Below are 9,516 nucleotides of genomic sequence, written 5' to 3' on the forward strand. Positions count from 1 at the left end.
TTTGGACAGGGTTTTGCTCTTTTGCCCAGGCTGAAGGGCAGTGGCGCGATCACGGTTCACTGAAGCCTCAGCCTCCCAGGCTCAAGCGATCCTCCAACCTCATGACAACGATTAGAATAGCACTTGCCATTTACTGGGCTTTTTCTGTGTACCAGGCACTGCGCTAAGACCTTGATACATATGACGTCACAAAATCCCTGTGATGCACACAACTATAATCAACTCCATTTTATACAGGTAGCGATTGAAACTTGGACAGATAACTTGCCCAAGGACACCCGTAGTCACACCAGACACTGGAATCTTGATCTGTCTTACTGCAAAGCACCAGTTCTTGACCACTAACGTTAATTTAAAAAAAAAAAAAAAAAAGCAAAATCAATAGACTTGATGTGAGCAGTAAAAGACGCATCGTGTGTAAACTCAGGTCAGTCTCTGATGGGTTCTCTTTGAGTACTCCTCGGACACCCACTAAACGGCCCCAAGAGCACTAACCCCACAGAGCCCTAGCGGACTCCTGCTCAGATCCCTTCCGTGTTTTCCTTGTCACCGCAGTCTAAGCTTCGCGGGCTCCTCCCCTTCTTAGCCACTGGCTCCTCCCACGCAAGCGCATTGTGACCCGGAATTTGACCAGTTTTCCGCGTGTCTCCCAGAGCCGCTGTGTGGCCGCCGCTGAGGGAGCGCCGAGCCGGGCGGGAGGGGCGGGGCCTCTGTGTAAGCCGCCGGGCTTCGCGGGCTTTGGGTTGCGGAATGAATGGCGTGACCTTTACTTGTCAAATGGAAGGAATCGCAAAAAGTTTCGATTGCCCAAGTGTTTCATCCATCCATCCATTTACTCCTGAAGTCTGTACAGTGTCAGTGACTGCTGTGTGCTGGCACCCACCTAGCACAAAGACTGTGCTCCCTGCGTACCCGCATTGGATAGATACAGCCGTTCATGCCGGAAAAGGGGACTAGGGGATGTGAAAGAGGTTCCTTGAACCTCCCTTCTTGCTCACAACCCTCACTTCCCTATCCTCTCACCCCCACCGCCAAAATTCATAGAGGAGATGTCTGCACCCAGCAGGAATGGCACCAGGTTGTCTCTAGGGTTACCATTCCATGCTCCTCTGTTCTCCTGAGGACCAGTACTTACCCCATCCGCATTCATCTCAGGGTCATGTAATGGCCTTTTTTTTAAGTGTCAATGTACTCCTAAGACTGTATGATCTAGGAAGGTAGAGACAAGGTCTTGCTCACAATTGAGTCCCCTCACAGTTGAATACCCAGATCCTAACACGGAGTCTGGCCCAGGTAAGATTCAGATTTACCTCAAAATAAGATACATAAATGAGCAGCTCCTCTGTACAGTGGGCTATGCGATATATAGCATACAAAAATATGCTAAGTCCGCTTTCTAGGAGCTCACACTCTAGGAGGGTTGGGACGCTTTTCATAAGATAAGGTGAGGAAAGGGGGCACTCAACAAAGGAGCAAATAGCTAGGGATTGGGGACTGTCCAAGGCAGATCTTTGATCCTGACGCTGGTCCCCAGGAATAGAGAGAGAGAGAACAGGGAGGAGGAGGGAGGGAAAGAAAGGAAGAAAAGTAGTAATTTTGTTTTGCTTTCTTATTTGTATTTTTGTGCCAAACTATTTTTTTTTGATTATGTTTTATCAAAAGTTGAATAGTTTCTCACATCTGCAGCAACCTGGGCCATTATCGCATGAATTCCTCTTTCCTCAATATCTGCTTCATGTCAGTCCTCTACCCTCTCTCCCAGTTCTTCCTACCGACACCTACCACTTCTCTGATTGTTTAACAAGTGTTAAATTGTAGAAATGGTTTCCGTTCCCATTGTTCAGCTTCACACCACTTTATTTCTAGAATATACAGTCTTTAACTCATTAAGAAATAGCCAAACTGGTCCGGCGCAGTGGCTCATGCCTGTAATCCCAGCATTTTGGGAGGCCGAGTTGGGCGAATCACGAGGTCAGGAGATGCAGACCATCCTGGCTAACACGGTGAAACTCCGTCTCTACTAAAAATACAAAAAATTAGCCGGGCTTGGTGGCGGGCGCCTGTAGTCCCAGCTACTTGGGAGGCTGAGGCAGGAGAATGGCGTGAACCGGGGAGGCGCAGCTTGCAGTGAGCCGAGACCGCGCCACTGCACTCCAGCCTGGGCGACAGAGCGAGACTCTGTCTCAAAAAAAAAAAAAAAAAAAAAAAAAAAAGAAAAGAAAAAAATAGCTAAACTATCTATCTATATACACTGTTTTATACTTTCCCAGTTCCAAAAAGCTTTTCATCCATGCAGTTTTGGTTTTTTTTTTTTTGAAATGGAGTCTCACTCTGTCACTCAGGCTGGAGTGCAGTGGCATGATCTCAGCTCACTGCAACCTCCTCCTCCCGAGTTCAAGCGATTCTCTTGCCTCAGCCTCCTGAGCATCTGGGATTACAGGCATGTGCCACCACACCCAGCTGATTTTTGTATTTTTAGTAGAAATGGGGTTTCACCATGTTGGCCAGGCTGGTCTCAAACTCCTGACCTCAGATGATCCACCTGCCTCGGCCTCCCGAAGTGCTGGGATTATAGGCGTGAACCACTATGCCTGGCTCCATCCACCCAGTTTTATAAGCAAGCAGAGTATTCTGGTAGATTCTTTGACACTATCCCCACCCTTACATTCCCATATCCAATATATTATCAATTTTTGTCAATTTTATGTTCCCCACATTTCTCAAACCTGTCTGTGTCACACCATCTCCACCAGCACCTTAATCCAAACTTTTACCTGGATTAATGCTATACCCACCTCAATTTCATTTTTGTTTGTATGCCAAGCCATTCTCCCCAGAGCAGAATAATAATATTCTTAATATGCAAATCTAATCTGTCATCTGATCCTAACACCTGTCAATGATTTACTTTTGTTTCAAGGATAAAGGCCAAAATCCTTAGTGGGACCTACAAGATTGCCCTGCCAAAATCTTCACTCTATTTTACTTTGTTCTCTCCCCTTTGTCTTTCTGTCTTACCCACTGGGCTTCTTTCAGTTCCTTAAAAATACCCTTCTACCTCAGGGACTTTGCACATGCTATTCCCCCACTTCATGTATTATTTTCCTTGTTCTTCATATTCTTAGCACCTACACATCCTCTAGGTCTCAGATTTAACATCACTTCTTAAAGAGAAACTATCTCTGACTCTCAGATCAAGTCATTACAAAGATGAATTCTGCCAAGTAAGTGTGATCAAAGCAAAAGTGTGTGTTCAGAGCTCCATTTGCTCCTTCTGATGCACTCTTCACTTTTCTCTGCCATGCCTTATGGCCAAGGAGGCTGATCTGTGTGGACTACACCAATATCTCCCCGGCCTCCCTGGCCCTCAGAGCAAATGAGGGTGTCAAGGTGTTTATCCCCTGCACCTCCAAGCTGGGTCGCTGCAGGCTGACTACTCCCTCAACCAAGTACCAGCTACAGCTTTTGTCAGGCAGCTGTCTCCATGGAGGTTCCTTTGTCTCCAAGTTCTAGAAACTGCTCCCTCCTCTTGCTCCTCCAGGCTAAGGAGTGCCATCAACAGTGCTGTCACATACCACATTACTACTTCTGGTTTCCCTAATCACTGCCCACTCCTTTGTAAATAGTTCTTGTATTCAACACTTCTCAAATTACCCTCTTGCTATGTGCCATCTGTTTCCTCTGGGGACCCTGACTATGTGCCATCTGTTTCCTCTGGGGACATTGCCCTGAGGAATTTTTGGTGTAACTAAAGTTTACATCATTGGTGTCAAACTTTTATTTATGGCCAACAAAAAAGGATTATCTAGTCCTTTATATTTATAAAATGGAATACTATATGGTTACTGAAAAAGCACATTTTTGAAAATAGAAACAGAAATATGTTGAATTTGGCCTCAATTTTATTTTATTTAAAAAATCATAACTAATATGTGTCTATATTCAACAGATATGCTTCAAAATGTTAATAGTTGCTTTCAGAGTGGTAAGATTACTTTTTTGTGTGTAATTTTCTCTATTTTCCTGGTTTTCTGCAATAATATTACATTATTATGATAAAAATAAAGATATATATATAATATATCTATATATTATCTATATATCCATAAAGAGATATGTATATAAAAAATATAAAATAACACACATGTTAAGACATTTTTAATTGATCCAATTATTCAAGTTATAAAATCCATTAATTAATTAAAGTATGAATTAAACAAGACAATGAAAGTATATTGCCTAGGACACTACTTGCACAAGGTGGACACTCAATATATCAATAACGATTTATCGTGACAAATGTTTTCCAAACTTCTCAGCTTTGTTAAAATACAGAGAACACAAATTAGACTTTTCTGGATGACCTGGGAATATTAATTATTATATTGTACTTTAATAGAATGCTCTGCGCTCATTTAATTCAATTCTTTCATTTAACATACCAAAAAAATCTGTAAAGTAGAATCATCCCCAGAGAGATTAAGTGACTTCCCTGAGGTCATATACAGCTAATTAGTGCTCTCAGCTCATTTTTTTCTCTCTAAAGACTTCCTCCAAGATCTACTTCCTTTCCTCCAGAGAAATACTTCTTTTTCTATATTTGTCACTACCTGCAACTTATTTAATTCTATTGCAAACTTTTTTTTTTAGTAATTAACCCTATTTCTAATTCTGTAATACTACATTATATATATTTTTCCTTCTCTCTCCTTGTCTCAGTTCTATTTTGATTCTGGAAATAGATGTTATCAAGTGAAATGAATACTAATAATAGATAACAGTGAAAGAAAATAAAATAGATTCAGAATAAACTTAGATTTAAGAATGAGTTGTTGCAGGTAGCAACTATCTGAGGCTGGTGATGCGGTTGATAACAAGAATTTACCAAGGCAGGTTGGGCACTGTGGTTCACTCCTGTAATCCCTGCACTTTGGGAGGCCAAGGTGGGCAGATCAGTTGAGCTCAGGAGTTTGAAACCAGCCTGGCCAACATGGTGAAACCCCATCTCTACTAAAAATACAAAAATTAGCTGGGTATGGTGGAACATGCTTGTAATTCCAGCTACTTGGGGGGCTGAGGAGGGAGGATCCCTTGAACCAGGCAGGTGGTGGTTGTAGTGAGCCGAGTTCATGCCAGTGCACTCTAGCCTGGGTGACAGAATAAGTGAGACTCAATCTCAAAAAAAAAAAAAAAAAAAAAAAAGAATTTACCAAGACAGTTTATGAGAGAAAGTAGTAAAAATGCATTGCAAGAAGGCAATGGGCAGATCAGCAACAGAGGAGCTGACTGCAAAGAGACAAAGGCTTGCTGGGGTTTTATAGGATGATGCTTGTGCTGGAGAGGGCTATGTGCAGTATTGATAATGCCTTGGTTGCAGTGAACTAACTTGCATTTTTCTGTCAGCTGAGGGACTGGTGATAGCTGAGTGCAGGAAGATTGTGAGTTATTTGCACAAGAGGGCTATGTGTCCTGGACCATGAAGAAAGGCAGACTCACAGTTTATCTGCTTTTTCTTTTTGCTTTGCCCTGCTCCCACCAGCCTGAATCATTTTCCTTAATTAGGACTCCACATGAATGCCATCAACTTTTAGAGCCAATTAACATGCCTTGTACTCCCCTTCAGAAATCACACAAATGCCTACCATCACCTTTCTCCACCTTATACTAACAGTACTTTGGTGAGGTATAATTTACGTATTAAAATGAATACATTTAAGTGTAAAGCTTGATAAATTTTGACAAATATATACACTGTGCAACCATCATCCAGATTAAGGTAAAGAAATTTCCTTAACTTCGGGAAACTCCCTTATGTCTCCTTCCTGTCATCTTGCCCCCAGGCCCCATGAGATATACCACTATTCTGATTTCTATCACCATGTCTTGGTTTTGTCTGTTCTTGACTTTCTTACAAGGAATCATGCAGTGTGTGCTCTTTCACTGTGTGTAGGAGCTGTTCATTTCTTTATATTGCCATATAGTATTCCACTGTGTGAATACACCTCAATTTATTTATCTGTTCTGTCAATAGACAATTGGGTTATTTCCAGTGTGGGCTATTATGAATAAAGCTACCATAAACATTCCTGCACAAGTCTTTTTTGGACATACAGTAAACTTTCTTAAAAAAACAGTAAAACATGAGGGGTTTCTTGCTTTTTTGTTGTTGTTGTTAGCTCATCAGCTATTGTTATTGTATTTTATATGTGGCCCAAGACAATTCTTCTTCTTCCAATGTGGCCCAGGGAAACCAAAAATGGGACACCCCTGGATATGCCTAGGAGCAGAATTGCTCCATTATGAGGTAAGTGCATGTTTCACTTTTTAAGAAACTACCAAACAGTGGCTGGGCAAGGTGGCTCACACCTGTAATCCCAGCACTTTGGGAGGCCGAGGTGGGCAGATCACGAGGTCAAGAGATAGAGACCATCCTGGCTAATACAGTGAAACCCCGTCTCTACTAAAAATACAAAAAGTTAGATGGGCGTGGTGGTGGGTGCCTGTAGTCCCAGTTACTCGGGAGGCTGAGGCAAGAGAATGGCATGAACCCGGGAGGCAGAGCTTGCAGTGAGCTGAGATCATGCGACTGCACTCCAGCCTGGGCGACAGAGCAAGACTCCATCTCAAAAAAAAAAAAAAAGAGAAACTACCAAACAGTTTTCCAAAATGGCTGTTTTATTTTATGCTCTTTCCCATTACCCCACATCCTCACCAATACTTAGAATTACCAGTCTTTTAAATTTTAGCAATTTTGGTAAATATGTGTTAGTCTCTCATTATGATTTTAACTTGTTGAACAACTTTTCATACATTTACCAGGTATCTTTTTGTGTGTGAAACATCTGTTCATTTTGCCCATTTAAAAACTTGGGTTGCTTGTCTTTTTATTATTGATTTGTAAGAGTTCTTTACATATTGTTTACCTGTCCTTCATCTTTTCCAATCTGTAGCTTGCTGTTTCACTTCTTTAAAATATCATTTAATAAACAAAATTTTTCAATTTGTATGAAGTCCAATTTATTGACTGTTTTTTTGTCCAGTTAGTAAATTGTGTTATAGGAAACAGTTATCTGGCCCAGCAGAGTGGCTCGGGCCTGTAATTCCAGCACTTTGGGAGGCTGAGGCAAGCAGATCACTTGAAGCCAGGTGTTCGAGACCAGCCTGGGCAACATGGTGAAACCCTGTTTCTATCAAAAATACAAAAATTAGCTGGGCATGGTGGCAGATGCTTCCAGTACCAGCTACTTGGGAGGCTGAGGTGGGAGGATTGTTTGAGCCCAGGAGGTGGAGGTTGCAGTGAGCTGTGTTCACAGCACTGTACTCCAGCCTGGGTAACAGAGCATGACTCCAACAATCCCCCCAAAAAGAATAGTCCAGAGACTTTTGCAAAGAACGATGGAGTTTGCTCTATCAGATATTAAAATATTGTATAAAGAGGCCCGGTGCAGTGGCTCATGCCTGTAATCCCAACACTTTGGGAGGCTGAGGCGGGTGGATCACTTAAGCTCAGGAGTTCGAGACCAACCTGTCCGACATGGTGAAACCCTGTCTCTACTAAAAAAATACAAAAATTAGCCAGGCATGGTGGCAGGTGCCTGTAATTCCAGCTACTCCAGAGGCTGAGGCAGGAGAATTGCTTGAACCTGGGAGGCAGAGGTTGCAGTGAGCCGAGATTGCGCCACTGCACTCCAGCCTGGGCGACAAAGTGAGACTCCATCTCGAAAAAAAAAAAATTATATAAAGATAAGTAATTTTAAATGTATGTTACTCCAGAGAAATAGAAATGTTTAGCAAAGAAACAGAATAGAGTTCAAATATAAACAGATATTTCTAAGCCCATGAATAAGGATGTACAAGCCCATAAATGATATTGAAACAACTATTTATTGATAGGGAAAAGAAATCAAATCCTTACCTTACATTAAGGCAAAAATAAATTCCAGATGGAGCTTAACATTAAGACATCATACAAGTATTAAAAGCAAAAATGAAAATTGTTTATAATCTTAATGGATACCTTATGCAAATGCAAAATAATGACAAATTAACTGTAGGAATTGCCTTCGGCTTGAGATAATAGGCAAAAATAAATGAGAAGCAAATTAAAACAAATGAGATATCATTTTTCAGGATCAGATTAGGAAAAATTTATTAATAAAAAACACGCTTTGTGTGACTTCATGGATACCCTGGTACATTATTAGTGCACATTTATATGGGTATAATGTTTTTGGAGGATAGTAGTTAGAATTTTAAATGTGCAATCCTTTCAATTTAGAAATTCCACACCTATATATATATATATTCTAGAGATACACACGTACACAAAGAGGCATGTATGAGGGAGTTCACTAGAACATTAATTTTGATAATTGGTGTTTAAAAGTCATACAGTAGGCCAGGCACGGTGGCTCACTCCTTTAATCCCAGCACTTTGAGAGACCAAGGTGGGAGGATTGCTTGAGCCCAGGAGTTCCAGACCAGCCTGGGCAATATGGTAAGGCTCCATCTCTATTTTTAAAAATAGTAAAAAAAAGTAGTAAACACACTATATAATACTGTATTTCATTGACTCTAATGTGACATCAACTGTAAGACCCATCATTATTTTGTATACCAATAAGAAAAACAAATAATGCTGCCAATTGAACTGTGGCACAATACTTTATTATGTAGAATATACATTTATATTTAATGAAAGAGATATTTTAGACTTATTTAACCTAGATTTATAAGTCACATATCACTTTTTTTTGCACTAATAAAATGGAAAATATGAAGGAAATAAATGAGTTAAGGTATTTTTAAAACAACTTCACAGGCCAGGTGCAGTGGCTTACACCTGTAATCCCAGCACTTCGGGAGGCTGAGGCCAGTGGATTGCCTGAACTTAGGAGTTTGAGACCAACCTGTGCAACATGGTGAAACCCCATCTCTACAAAAAATACAAAAAATTAGCTGGGCATGGGCACGTGCATGTAGTCCCAGCTACTCAGGAGGCTGAGGTGGGAGGATCACCAGAGCCCAGGAGGTAGAGGTTGCAGTGAGCCAAGATCAAGATCTCACCACTGCACCCCAGCCCAGGCAACAGAGCAAGACCCTATCTCAAAAAACAAACAAAAAACAAACAAACAAAAAAACTTCACATTAGGTCAGCAAGTCCCACTCTTCTGAATCCCTTTTGAGTCAGTCATCAATGGTGTGCTTTTTCCCCCAAATTCGTCCCATGTGCCATCCAAGTATTGGTGATACAGCATTTCTTTAAAAATGTTCCTCTGTTTTAGTTTCTATTGGATTTTCTAGCAAACTGACACCCATTCTCAGGTTTTGATGCACATATGAAGTCTGTGATAAGAGACTATATTAATTCATTCTCACATTACTATAAAGAAATAGTAAAATACCTGAAAACGGGTAATTTATGAAGAAAAGAGATTTAGTTGATTCATGATTCCACAGGCTGTACTGGAAGCATGGTGGCATCTGCCTCAGGAAACTTACAATCATGGTACAAGG

This window comes from Mandrillus leucophaeus, unplaced genomic scaffold (assembly GCF_000951045.1).
Source record: "Mandrillus leucophaeus isolate KB7577 unplaced genomic scaffold, Mleu.le_1.0 Scaffold1200, whole genome shotgun sequence".
Classification (NCBI taxonomy): Eukaryota; Metazoa; Chordata; class Mammalia; order Primates; family Cercopithecidae; genus Mandrillus; species Mandrillus leucophaeus.